Source organism: Branchiostoma belcheri, unplaced genomic scaffold, assembly GCF_001625305.1.
Source record: "Branchiostoma belcheri isolate BF01 breed outbred unplaced genomic scaffold, Haploidv18h27 scaffold154, whole genome shotgun sequence".
Classification (NCBI taxonomy): domain Eukaryota; kingdom Metazoa; phylum Chordata; class Leptocardii; order Amphioxiformes; family Branchiostomatidae; genus Branchiostoma; species Branchiostoma belcheri.
In genome coordinates, this window is record NW_017802980.1 from 183,388 (window position 1) to 197,618 (window position 14,231).

The window sequence follows — 14,231 nt, forward strand, 5'->3', positions numbered from 1 at the left end:
CTGGCGATTTTACGTCCGTTTTTCTACTCTCCAAGCAGAGGTTGATGGTGGAAGATCGTTTGCTCTATATATATGGCCATTTTTTTGTCGCTACCACCACCAACTTGGGTAGGGAAATGGTTACAGACTGTCTTACCCCCACCAAAAGATCTGCTTGGAGATTACGTTTTTCACCACAGAGCCTGATTTTCACCTTCCAAAATCGGACGAAGCCTGCTAAAAAACAAACCAACTTCGCACAAGTAACATGTAACTGTTACCAGGCCCTGGACCCAATTCCATAGTCTCCTCCAGACTAACAACGTGGGCTGGGGGAAAATAATTTGCGAAGGGATTTGGCCAGCATATAATATTAACGTTACATTCCTGCCTGATTCTTGCAACAACCCAACATCTGCTTTAAAATTAACATTTTCCCAGCATGCAACTGAGCTAACACCTGTTACTTCCGTAATAAGCCGTAAAACTAGCTTCTTATTCGTACATTTGACTACTTCAATGTTTTAGATGATAAATAAACGCACTGTGGTATTTTCCCCATTGATATCACTATTTTTCAGCTTATTACTAATTAGTAATATTCATTTTGTTAAAAAAATTGCATTGATGTTATCAAAACTAACTTGTATTATTGGTATTAGCATGTATTCGAATATGCTGCCATGTTTGTTTTTACATTCCGAATATCCAGTTGCCACAAACCTTAGTTGCGAAGTCTGTGTGTAGATTTGAGAAGAAGTTTTGGTCGTTTTTAATAAGATAACGCCATAAAAGTCATGACTAAGAATGGAACGTGGTGAACTACACGCTAGGCTCTCGTCAGGTAAGTCGTGTGAGTCGGACAGACGTAGTTTGGAGCGTTTTTTGGGGCGGAAGTATTGCTGTTTTATAGTGTTTACTTCTAGACAGACCGTAGTTGCAAATCTGAGCTGATCTCTCAGAAATTTACCAGGGCATGTCCTTATTTTCTGTGCCCTTACAACTTCTCATCCCATATCAAAACTTCGCCCAATGTTGACAAAATGTTTAAGGCCAAGTATAAAATATTATGCCCAAGGATAATGTCATTGATTACTAGTAGTATGTAAGTTTATATATGCCACATTGATATTCAGTGGGTGATTTTTTAAGTGGATTTTCTTTTTTTCTAAATGTAATCCACCCTATGGAAGTGCAAAACAATATTCAAGCATTTCTATCACATTGTGTCGGAACATGTCAGAAATTGGCATCATACCTGGAGGGTACCTGTAGTCAGTACAAGGAGGAAATAAGTCACAGTATATAAACCTGTGACGTTGTTGGGTCGTGTGGCGCAGCGGTAGCGCTTTCGGCTCAAGACCTAGAGGTCCTGAGTTCGATCCCCACCCATGTCACCGATCTTGTGCCCTTGGGAAAGGCACTTTACACGACTTTCCTCACTTCACTCAGGTGTAAATGAGTACCTAGCTTCGGTTAGGGACGTCCCTCGAATAGGACGTAAACTGGAGGTCCCGTGTTTGAGGAGGGCCACACCTCGAGCACGTTAAAGAACCCACCACACCTTTCGAAAAAGAGTAGGGGCATGCCCCGGTGTGCGATGGTACAAATTCTACAATCCGGAGACTTGCCAAGAATTGGCATGCCAGCCAGAATGATCAGTATGATGATCGTGGGCATTAAAAGGAAGACGAAGGAGTCACGCTCCTCTCACTCTTGTACCAAGAAGAAGAAGGATATCATATCTGACATGACCACTATCGCCATGTCACTCATTCTTGGCCCTAAAGATTTCGTCAACATTGGGCGCAATTTTGATACCCAATGATCAGCTGGAAGGGCACAGAAAATAAGGACAAGCCCTGGTCATTCCTGAGATCGGCCATTTTAATTCTACATAGAGCGTAGACGGACCGCTCTAATTCAACGTAGAGCGTAATTGGCGCATTTTGCATAGAGCGTATTTGCCGTTTTAATTCTACGTAATGCGTTGTAGCCACTTGACTTAGAATTTAACGTAAAGCATAATCGAGAGGTTTCCTGAATTCAGCGTAATACGTAGCCACACTCACTCACTCACTCACTATCCGTTTATCGTCTCGCCAGCTCTCAAAATTTAGCGTAGAGCATTGTTGGGACCCCCCATGCCGGCCCCCCTACAATGTTGTCAAGGCATCATTTCACAGTAATGTACAACACCTGTAACAAAAGGCATGCAAATTCACATCAGAACAGTGACTATAACATATATTTTAAGGAATACTGTAAAGTAGTATAAATCTTGAAATGTACGCAGGGACTTTGTTTTAGTTAACCCATGTCCAACTGAAGTCATATGCAGTACTAGTGGTGTTTAGATTGCCAAAAATAACGACGCACATTTCTATCTCTATCAACTTGGGTACCTTAGCTACAAATACATGTAAATAAGGATACTGATTCCACCTTGTTGTAATACACCAGTTTTGTACAAGAACGTACAAGCTGGGTAAGACCAGGTTTGAACCACTCACACCGGGAAGGTCCCCTACTCTTTTCGATAAGTGTGGTGGGTTCTTTATCGTGCATGGAGTGTGGCTCTCCCCAAACACGGGACCTCCAGTTTACGTCCTATCCAAGGGACGTCCCTAACCAAAGCTAGGTACTCATTTGCACCTGAGTGAAGTGAGGAAAGTCGTGTAAAGTATCTTTCCCAAGGGCACAAGATTGGTGACAAGGTGGGGTTCAAACCTGCGACCTCTGGGGTGTGAGCCAAACATGCCACCGATTATGCCACACGTTAATATCAGTTGATATTATCATCAGCCTCCTTCCATCTCAGTAGATGATGGAATTGTTCCTGGAGTGGTAATTCATGTTCTTTGGTTACTGAACAAGCCAATACTTAAGTGGAGTCTCCAGTTGTGAAAATAAATGTGGTCGGCTTCTGTTGCCGTTAGACCTAGGGAATAAAACAGTCGTACTCACACATGCTGTTTATGTACGGTACGTACGGGGCACACACGTCATCTGTACTCGCACGCACGGGTGGTGAATCCGCAGACCGCACGCAGAAAAAGTTTTACATGCACTTAAAGTTCTACGGCGTGTCTGCGTGCTCCAAAAATCCGTAGGATTCCGTACGGAGGCGGTACTCACCACGCACGGATGCCCTACGTTTGCCCACGTTTTTGCATGAGATGTTGCACGCAGATGCACGTACGGCAGGTTGTGACCGAGGCTTTAATTAATAAATAGTTTAATGGAGCCACCTATTTCATTTTCAGGACCTCCCAGTGCTACCATGAACTAAGTTGTTCCTGCCATGGCCTCCAGCACGGCTGCCAGGACCAGGTACCCCAGCGGGGACCCTCGGGACAGGCAGGGCAACAGGTCTGCCAGGGACGACAACAAAAAACTCAGTAAAACTGCTTCAGGTGAGTTCAACAAATTAGTCAACTTGGCAACATGTCTTGTTTCAACACAATTTATACTTACTTATTAGGCCACACCAATTTAATTTCTTGGTAAACGGATTTTTTCAGAAAAATAATGGAGCGCGCGGGCGAAAAATAAAAACAGGCCTAGGCATCCTATTATGGCCCAAAATGGTACGATAGGAGCCATGAAGTCAACACACCAGGCTGGTTCAAAATTTAAACAGTGAATTTTGAACTTTTAATGATACTACTGCATTGAAAGATGGAATAACTGTAACAAGTAGGAAGGAAATGACTGTTTTCAACTGTTCAGGGCAAAATATGAGCATTTTGCAGTTGATTCTGAATTTTTTTTTTCAAATCAGAAAAAAAATTAAGAGAGCGAATCCGTTAACCAAGAAATTAAATTGGTGTGGTCTTATCAAAGAATCACCAATGATCACAGTACCTGTAAACACAAAAAAAGCTGGCAATTGTCAATCACTCTGTAGTCTCAACAGATAAAACTTCATAGCACCTGGTAAAGCTGAAAAAGGATGGCTTAATAGACTTTCAGTAGCCCTCTACTGATATGATACAAAGTTGCAGTACCATCAGGGTTTGCTAGGAGGCATCCCTGGACAAATCAGTGAAAACAGTCTATCACAGTTGGAAGTTCTAACATGGAACACTGACTGAGTTCAGGACATTTAAATGTCGCTTAACGAAGATGCATGATATAGAAAATGTAACTAGCTGTATATGCTGTAATTGTTGTGATTGTGATTGTATTGCGTTGTTTTTAAAAAAACAGGGTTGTCTGAAAAACAGGTCAAATGACCTGAGTACAATATTCTGTATAAATAAACACAAAATAAACTAAATCTGAATTGGTCAACTGGTAGAACTGTCTTGCGGACACCATCTTGACAGATACAGAATGACATCTGTTATCTTGTCATTCCTGTCCTATCTTCTTACCATGTTAAGGCCACACCAATTTAATTTGTTGCTTATTTCGCAGGGCGAAATAAAAATAAAAAAAGCCCAAGGCACGCCATGGTAGCCGGAAATGCTACAATATGAGCCATAAAGTGAACATACCAGGCTAGTTTATAATTAAAACAATAGATTTTGAACTTTTAATGAAACAAGGTTGCATTGTAACATTGAAATACTATAACAACTAGGAAGGAAAGGGACTTTCTTCAACCATTGGGGCCAAAATATGTCTTTCATTGAGCATTTTGCAGTTGATTTGAACCTAAAAAATGTTTTTTTGCACAGTAACAGAAACCAACTTTCAGAAACAGATGATTGACCCTAAATTTTCAGGGCTGGAAATACTGGGTGCATGTGCACCTTAGTGCACCCAAATTTGGAGCTGTGCACCCAATTTTTTCTGTGGGTGGACCAGTGCACCCAAATATCTCCATAGGTTTACGTATGTAAATATGTAAATGTTTAGTATATTCTTAACATATAAATGTATAGTAAATGTATGTAAATGTATAGTATGTAATGTATGTATGTAAATGTATGTATAGTAAATGTATAGTATATACCTTAATGTATGGTATATTCTTCTCATACAGCATATCTTTAACATCTAAGTACAGTGGATGCCGCTTTTTTTGCAAAGCCAATTTGCCAGCAAATTTTTTTCAATCACCCGGCCTTTCCGATTAAGAGACTCTGAGGCTCAAACTGTCGGACTTCATTGAAACTACACTGTATGGGGGTGGGGGGTGGACAGGGTATCGAACACAAATAACGACACAAAGAATACAAACACGAGTCATATTTACGCATTAAAAACAGTGAACTTCATTAGGATCGGTAAATTTGCTTGTAATTTTTTTTGTTTGCGTATTTTGTTTGTTTTTCCACTGACTGGAAGAACGCTGCGATACGTTAGCTATCATGTGCTCTCGGCAGGCTCTCCTCGAACAAATAAACACTGCTACGTTTGCTACATACAAAACAAGCAACGAATACATGTACATGCACAATCACATCACATGCACGGTGCACCCAGTATTTCGAGCCCTAACACTAAATGGCCCAACAAGAAAGTGATTTGCAATTTCAGAAGAGAAGCACACAGGCATGTTTAACATGTAACGTTACATCAATATTATTAAGGACATGGTGCTAAGACATCATGATTTCAACCATTTTTGTCTGGAGGAGCACTGGTCCCAGAATTAGGTCACACCAATTTAATTTGTTGCTTCTCGGATTTTTTCAGAAAAATATGAAGCGACAGGGCGGAAAAAAAAACAGGCCAAGGCACCCTATGATAGCCATAAATGGTACAATATGAACTCTGAAGTCAACATACCTGGCTGGTTTATAATTAAAACAATATACATGTACTTTGAACTTTAAATGAAACAAAGTTGCATTGTTACACTGAAAAACTTTAACAACTAGGAAGAAAAGGACTTTCTTCAACCGTTCTAGCCAAAATATGTCTTTTATAGTGCATTTTGCAGTTGATTTAGAACCTTAAGATATTTTTTTTTTAAATCAGAAAAAAATGGACAGGGCAAATCCAAGAAACAACAAATTAAATTGGCATGGCCTTATCTGTCGTGCCTGCCCATCTATCAATTATACATGTGTACAAAGACAGTGAAAGAACTGAAAAATTCACCTCTAGTCTGTCTTTGCCCATCATATAGTCTAGTAATGCTACATTTGTACTTATTCACCACTAATCTATACTGATTGACTACTTTGATGTAGCTGTGCCCAGAAACAGCACTGACAGCACCCGTAGAGATGCAGCTGCAGCTACAGGAACAGCACCTGGCAACAAGGGGGAGGAGGGGAGTGGACAGCAGGGTGACACAGCTGCAGATAACAGCAAAGGTCAGTACCAACTCACCTGCCGCTTTTTCCTACATGATGGCAGTTATAGTATTAAATATATATAGTATTGATAGAAGATATCCTCTGGCCTCCAATATATAGTATTGATAAATATCCTCTGGTCTCCAAGTTAGACCCCCTTTCCCATAGACGAAATGTTGCCTCTCTATCCCTCTTTTACAGATATTTTCATTGTCATTGCTCTGCAGAACTCACCTAACTAGTTCCACCACTCAGAACTTTTAAGCGTTTCACTAGGTTCTCCAGTAGCTCACACAACCTCACTGTTCAAATTCCTTGTTCGAAATCTTTTTACAGTGACAGTTTCTTTCCCCGTACGGCCAAGCTTTGGAATACCCTCCCTGACAAGTGTTTCCCAACAACCTACAATCTACAGGCTTTCAAATCAAACGTTCACCGCCATCTCTTGACATAGCCATGTGTCTCTCATATTTCTAGTTCAATGCAGAGAAGTGGTCGTATAGGCCGTGCATTGAACCACTCTGTTAAAAAAAAATACATCAAATTTTGATACCCCAGCAGTACTAACTAAAGTAACCACCAACACATGATGGCTGGAGTTTAGGGACTTGGCTAACCCATGGATGTACTGATCAGTATTTTTCTTGTATTCAGGAGAGACAGCAGCCTCCAGGAGAAGCAGTGCTGGCAGTCAGGGAGCAGGAGAGCAGAAGACCACTGGGATATATGCTAATGCAGGTCAGCTCTTATATCTGTTTTTCCATTTTAATTTCCATGGAAAAAAAATCCCTACCTACAGACCCTTTTCTAGGACTGAAATAATAAGCACAAGATTTTCCATCCTAAAACCTTATATTTCACGGGTTCCTTGAGAACAAGTTGTCAAATCATAATACTAAGGTAATACAAGCATGAGAATTGTGATATTTTGGTTAGTATATTCCTCAATCAGTGACTGTTTTTGAAAGGTAGATTACGTACCTCCAGATTTTCGATGTCCACTGTACATCTTGTTCACGGAATGACCTAGTCTCACGAGAACACGAGACTAGGGATGAATCGCAGTGAAGTTGGAGCTGCCCAAGTCCTACAACCCTACTCCGCAAGGTAGCGGGGGAAGGTCAGAAGATCCTACACAAGTCTCGACCTAGTCTCGTGTTCTCGTGAGACTAGGTCACTCCGTGAACAAGATGTACAGTGGACATCGAAAATTTAGAGGTACGTGTTTCTACCTTCAAAAGAGTCCCTAATTGAGGAGTATTCTACTAACTGATAAAATTTTCTACGTGACTGATGAACCTATTCAACGATGTGATATTTTGGTAATGTACAAATATTCCTGTTATAGCAGGCACAAGGCCTCCAGTGGACGTCCATGTCACCAGAGATGACACCAAAGTTGAGAACACACTCTTCACCTCGGTGGGCGTCCTGTACCCTCCACAGAGACAGGACAGTCAGTCAACCATCTCCACCATTCCAGTGGACGACAACATTTCCTTCAACCCACCAAGACTTCTCCTTCTCTCCTCGCGTGCGAAAAACAGCGGGACTATCGCTGCATCCGTTCGCTCTAACATTCACGTCATCAGGTACAACTACGAGAACTCGACCCTTGATGGCATTCTGAAACAGACAGCTGAAGTACTAGGAGGAACAAAAGTGGAAAGTATTGCTTGTGTGATGCATAGCTCTGGTGGAAGTATTTATGTCTGTTCTGACCGTTTGTTGACTTCGGTGAACATCATAGAACAATCCTCCATCCGTGACTTCTACAGCACGTTGGTAGAAAACCACCTGGACAGGTCCTTTGTCAATGCCAGGCTGGACTTCCTGGCCTGCAGTGCTGTTCAGAGTGTGGAGAGTGGTACCATACTACAGGAGATGGAGTCCTTGTTAGGAGTGTCCGTTGGAATGGCAAAAGATCTGTCAGCAGCAGAAATCAGCATGACAGAGAATAGGAGAAGACAGTTCCACCACAGTTGGGAGTGTACTTCAGAGAAGATAAACTACAGCAACTGAACGGATCCAGTCCTCAAACACTCGCCGGGTTTGAAAAGATTAGAACCGTCGGAAAAGGGGCGTACGGTACGGCAGTATTGTACCGCAAGAAGGACGACGATTCTCTGGTCATTCTGAAAGAAATCAACATGCACGACTTAACAGCATCTGAAAGACAGATGGCTCTGAACGAAGTCAAAGTCCTAGCGATGTTAGACCATCCGAACATCATCACATACTATGACAGCTTGAGGAAGATGGGGTTCTGATGATTGAGATGGAATATGCGGATGGAGGACTCTTGCGAAATACGTTGGCCAAAGGGAAACACCGCTGTCCGGAAAAGGAAATCCTCTTCATGTTCCAACAGATAGTGGCAGCAATACGGCATATTCACGAACACAACATCCTACACAGGGACCTGAAAACTGCCAACATCTTTCTCACAAAGGAGGGAGTCATCAAAGTTGGCGACTTTGGAATATCCAAAATGATGACGTCAGCAAATCACGGTGCGAACACAGTACTGGGCACGCCATACTACATCTCACCTGAGATGTGCGAGGGGAAGGCGTACAACGACAAATCGGACATCTGGGCGCTGGGGTGTATCATGTACGAGATGGCGTGCTTACACAGAACATTTGAGGGCTCCAATTTACCCGCGCTGGTGAATAAGATCATGAACGGACAGTTTGCTCCAGTGAAGGGGAACTACAGTCATGAGTTTAAGGACCTGATACAGGACATGCTGCAGAGGGAGCCTCAGTACTGACCGTCTGCTAACGAGCTGCTGTATCACAGGCTACCAGAGCTCATGGCAAGGTAAATATCAACCCAGCTTAGGCCACACCAATTTAATTTCTTGGTTAACGTATTTTTCTAGAAAAATTATGGAGCAGGCGGGCGAAAAAAAAAAATGAAAACAGGCCTAGGCATCCTATTATGGCCCAAAATGGTAAGATAGGAGCCATGAAGTCAACACACCAGGCTGGTTCAAAATTTAAACAATGAATTTTTAACTTTTAATGATACCACTGCATTGAAAGATGGAATAACTGTAACAACTAGGAAGAAAAGGACTGTTTTCAACTGTTCAGGGCAAAATATGAGCATTTTGCAGTTGATTCTGATTTTTTTTTTTTTCAAATCAGAAAAAAATGAGACGAGCGAATCCATTAACCAAGAAATTAAATTGGTGTGGCCTTACACCTCATTCCACAGGGCTCGAAATACATTTCTTAGGTACGTGCAAAATTGCACATTGCAAAAAAAATTTTAGGTGCAATTTGAAAAATGTGCAAAATTATATGGTGAAGGTTAAACATCCAGGTAATAAGATACACCCAAAAAACCAAAATTAACCAAAATTCTGGATATGATTTTGGAAGTGGTCAGACATTTCAGGTAGCATCCAGTACCGGGATACCTTTCATCAGTGACTATAAGAGACCACAGTAGAATGACAGGTTTATAAGCACTAACTATTCACGGATATACAAATAAATGAAGATAATATGTTTGGATGTCTAAAAGTTAGGCAAGTCTAGACAAGGATGATGCAAATTAGTCAAAAAGCTCCTGTTATTTCTGTTTATTTTGCACATTACACATGGGTATTTCGAGCCATGTTACAGAGATCATGAACATCTGGTACAAGTAGGCTCAATCTTTGGATTAGTTACTCTTATATCTGTTTGGACTAAGGACAGAAGCGCTTTATTTCTGTTGTCTACATCAGTACATGCCTGGCAGAATTCCTTTGAGCTGAAGATAACAGTCATCATGGGACAGCAGGTTTTGAAGATGAAAACTGCTTTTCTAAAGAATTAGAAGTAGTTTTCACGAATAGTTTGATAACAATCGTAGGCTATAGTGTTGTTGATATTTAATGAATAATTATTTTTACCGAAGGAAAACATATTGTTACCTCCATGAAAAATGGAGGTATTGTTTTTGGCGTGTCTGTCTGTATGTCTGTGTGTGTGTCTGTCTGTGTGTGTGTGTGTCTGTCTGTGTGTGCTTCCGCAACTTTGTGGTCAGTATAACTTCAGAACGCCTTTATGGATTGCCATGATATTTGGTATGCTGGTAGGTCTTGGAAAGACAAAGGTCAAGGTCAAATATGGGCCTCCTGGTGGATGACCTTGGTACTGCAGCAGAACTTGGTCTTGACTTTTTGGTGACAGATAGCTTTTCCTGTCAGGAATAAGTGGTGTGGGTTTGGTCCCCCTAGCAGCTTGCTCTGGAACTGCAGGGGACTTCTGGCGAAATCTTTAAAAGCCAATAACTCCAGATAGGAACAATGTATTTTCATGATATTTGGTGTGTAGGTAGCTGAGAGAGAGATTTGTTCATAACTAAATGCAAATTATGCAAATGAGGACTTAATTTGCATAATTAAGGAGGAAATTCTATAATTACAGTGTTTTATATAATAGTTCTTAAATATACATGCAATCTATTTAATCTGTGGCAGGAGGAATATCAACAGATACCAATTATGCTAATGATGACCTAATTTTCATAATTAATGTGAAAATTCTGTGACTCCTTATTGGTGAATGATGAGAATTTTATACCTCGTGACATGTGTAAGATTAACACCACTATACATATATTATGTTAATGTAGATGTCATTTGCATAATTAATGAGGACATGTTGAAATGAAGTATGACAAGGCAATCCCATATTTCATGGAGGTATGAGATCTCGGAACTCTTGTTTTCAATGAATTCTACTTGGTGGAGGCTACAAAGTCGTTAACTTTTTTTAATTCACATATATTTAGGCCATGTTGATTTGGCCAACGCGGGTGCCAGTTATATCCAGAACCTTCCTTTATCCAGAACCATATGCTCCGGGACGATTCTCATTGGATAGTCCGAGCCGCGTACTGGTATCCAGAACCGTGCGTGCCTGTAGCAAATCTACGTTCTTGGATACGCGAAGATCATCCAGAACCGTACCTGATATTAGACCCTTACCTCTTCAGGCATAGAACTAGATCGGCTAAGTTCTGGATACAATATATACAGATCCATGCCTGTTTAGTTATATGCCTGATACTGTGATAGGTTAGGATCAGGCAGGGCTCTGGATAGTCTCCGCATACTATAGATTTTTGACGTTCAATCATAAAACGTCCTTGATTTGAGCTGCATGGCCCATGCACCAGGCACTGTTCTGGATGCATGTGGGCTATCCAGAACCTTGCCGTATCATAGTTCTGGGTATAGCACGCTTCTGGTTACAAAACTACTACAATCTTGTGTGAACTAGGCCCAGATGTCGGGACCACTCTCTCTCTCTCACACCCTCACGCCTGCCTCCTGCAAAACATAGAACAAGAAAAGCACAAAATAACCGAAGCTAGGTACTCATTTCCACCTGAGTGAGGACACAAGATCGGTGACATGGGTAGGATTCGAACCCGGGACCTCTTGGTCCTGAGCCAAACACGATACCGCTATGCCACACGACCCCACATATTTCTTTTCAGTTTCTTTTTTTTTATAATTCATGAAGTTCTTCTCTTTCTTGGACACAGTTGTTGTCTAGTCTTCTTGAATACCTGCTCGCTGATGTAGCCGTCACGGTAAAAGTGACTCAAGGTTTCCATTTTCTCACACCAATTCAACAGTTCACAATAAATGCAGTGCCGAGTTACCACGTCCTCCAATGTCCCACCTGTAACAGTTTTTGCCTTTACTATACTTAGGGGGTAGTTTCAGAGATTCTCCTACTCGTTCGGCCTGAGTAGCCATATTGCAGGCAAAACTTCTTCTTATAACAAGCAAAGATCACCGTCTACTGTAAACCCAGGACTCCATATTGTACTGCTGACAAATAAAGGTGATTTGTGAAAAGAGCATTGGCTCTGGCAATGTTCAGCAATCTTCTTATTCAAATATTTGAAATATTCGACTTCTCCCCAATAGTCGTTGCCGCTTGAGTTTGTTCTTCTCCAGAATGATTTGTTGAAGTGGTCGTAAAGCGCGTAGTCCACGAAGCTCCACTCCTTGTGAGCTTGTTGGAGATCGGGTGGGAGTTGTATCTCCTTGTGAGGGCAGTTTCGGACGTTCGTACGTTTAAAGTAGACGATGTCCCGTATTGTCCAGCACATCAGGCGCTTCAGTAGAACTAGAGACTCGTCAAAGTATTCTGTTAGCATCACAAAGTCGAAGTCTTCGTCAATCGTCCTCACGAACTTTTGGGTGACCTTCTCTCTGCTGACAGGATCTGAACCCAATGTTACTTTTGTATTGCTCTGAGGAGAAAATCCCAGGTCGACAGAGATTGAATTTTGGGTGAGACAAACCGGTAAATGTATACCGTGCCCACAATTATGGTCGTATTTCGCCGGGTTGGCCAAAAACGTTGCGATAGGATGTTTAATTTTTGACAGCCCAAACCGATGACTGTATCCATAGAAATTCCAGGCTGATTTTAGGTGATCGAACGGCTTTCTAATGATGGTGACATATGCTGTGTCCTTGGGCATTATTTGCGGAAAACGTGTTCTGTTATATACAGTGTGGTGGAGAAACATGTCGAAACTTTGGTTGGGAGGGTGAGGCATGTAATGTTGAGGGTCTAATCTGTCCGGATACATATTGCTTGGAATAGACAACGGCTTTGGAATGACGACATTCAGCTTTTTGGTGTATGCATAACGGCTAAGTATAGTCGCGAAAGTCGTCCCTCCTACTTTATGGTTCTTGGGGAAGGCCAGACGTTTTCTCTCTCTTCCTCCCTCGCACTCCAGCCATGGCGGCAGCGCCCCCTGGCGGGGTGCAAGGGGTTTGAATCGAACTGGCGGAAGGAGGTTCTTGTAATGTGTCCTCGAATTCGTGGTATCCAAGTTCAGAGGCCTGAAAATAAGACAAGAAATAGGAGATTTCAGACTTCCAAGAAGTGTTTGAGGTTTTCTTGGATACAGCGTTGAAGTTTAATGCATCCATGCAATTCCAGGGCGGAAAAACAAACCCCTAAACTAAACATATTCTAGATGGGGAAAACTGTATGATATTGAAATTTATTAAAATTTCTACATCTTCTTCAGCGTCACTAACGAATTAGCAGAACTTTTCAACACGTTCAGCAAGTAAATTTTATGGATGACAACCTCCGCTCCGCAGACTCCAAATCTAATGCAATAGAACGGAAAAACAACAAGATTCCTATATTTTCGAATTCCAATTTTGAGATCGTAAACCTTGTTAAGCAAGAATTAAGGCGACAAAACATGATATCACAACCAACATGTCCTTTATTCCTGTATTCAACAGTATTACCCGTCCTTTTAGATGTGCATACATTAACTAGAGCAATCGTAGAAAATAGCTTGTCATACCATCATGGGCCTACATGGGTCGCTACTACACTGGGTACATGTATTTATATGTATTGCAACACCTTAGACTGTTAGGCCTGTCATCAAACGCGAGAAATTGTGCCTCAAAGTTGCTTGACCCTATATAGACTGCCTATCAAACTCTCCAAGCAGAGGTTTTGGTTTGGGGTTGTAACCGAGGTGGTGTTCACCGGGTTCTTTTGGGATGCTGCAAGGGAGACTAACTACAGGGCTAGCAAGAACACACGCAGGACACAGGCATTGCCGTCACACACGCACGGGAGACGATGGGGTGGGACAGTCTTCTCTGTAACCTTCCCTCAAGCTGTCTCTGTCTCAGACTGTCTTCTAGACTGTTTCCCCAACCCACTGAGCTCCCAGCTTTTATTGTCAAACCACAGACAGAGCCACAGATTGCAATGCAGACAGTCGTCTAGCAAGGGAACAATACAACATTTGGCACCTATCCGCCATGTCCTTGATGTTTCTATCATCAAAGCCTCGAATTAGCATAACCAGATTATCATGCTGGCCACAAAAAACTTCAAAGACGATGGCCTCTTACAATATGCATAAAAAGTGTCATTTTCAACCCCTTACACCCACCCCTATTTAAATGTCGAGCCGTCCCGGCGA

At 41.8% G+C, this 14,231-nt stretch overlaps 1 pseudogene across 1 annotated transcript in view; it reads left to right on the forward strand.

Moving 5' to 3' along the window:
• Positions 1-686: 686 nt before the first annotated feature.
• Positions 687-14,231, forward strand: part of LOC109465615 — a 48,443-nt pseudogene continuing 34,898 nt past the window's right edge. The window contains exons 1-5 of the transcript XR_002139974.1: positions 687-823; positions 3,246-3,395; positions 6,129-6,254; positions 6,891-6,974; positions 7,585-9,062. The product of XR_002139974.1 is annotated as an uncharacterized LOC109465615 (transcript). The remainder of the gene's footprint in view (positions 824-3,245; positions 3,396-6,128; positions 6,255-6,890; positions 6,975-7,584; positions 9,063-14,231) is intronic.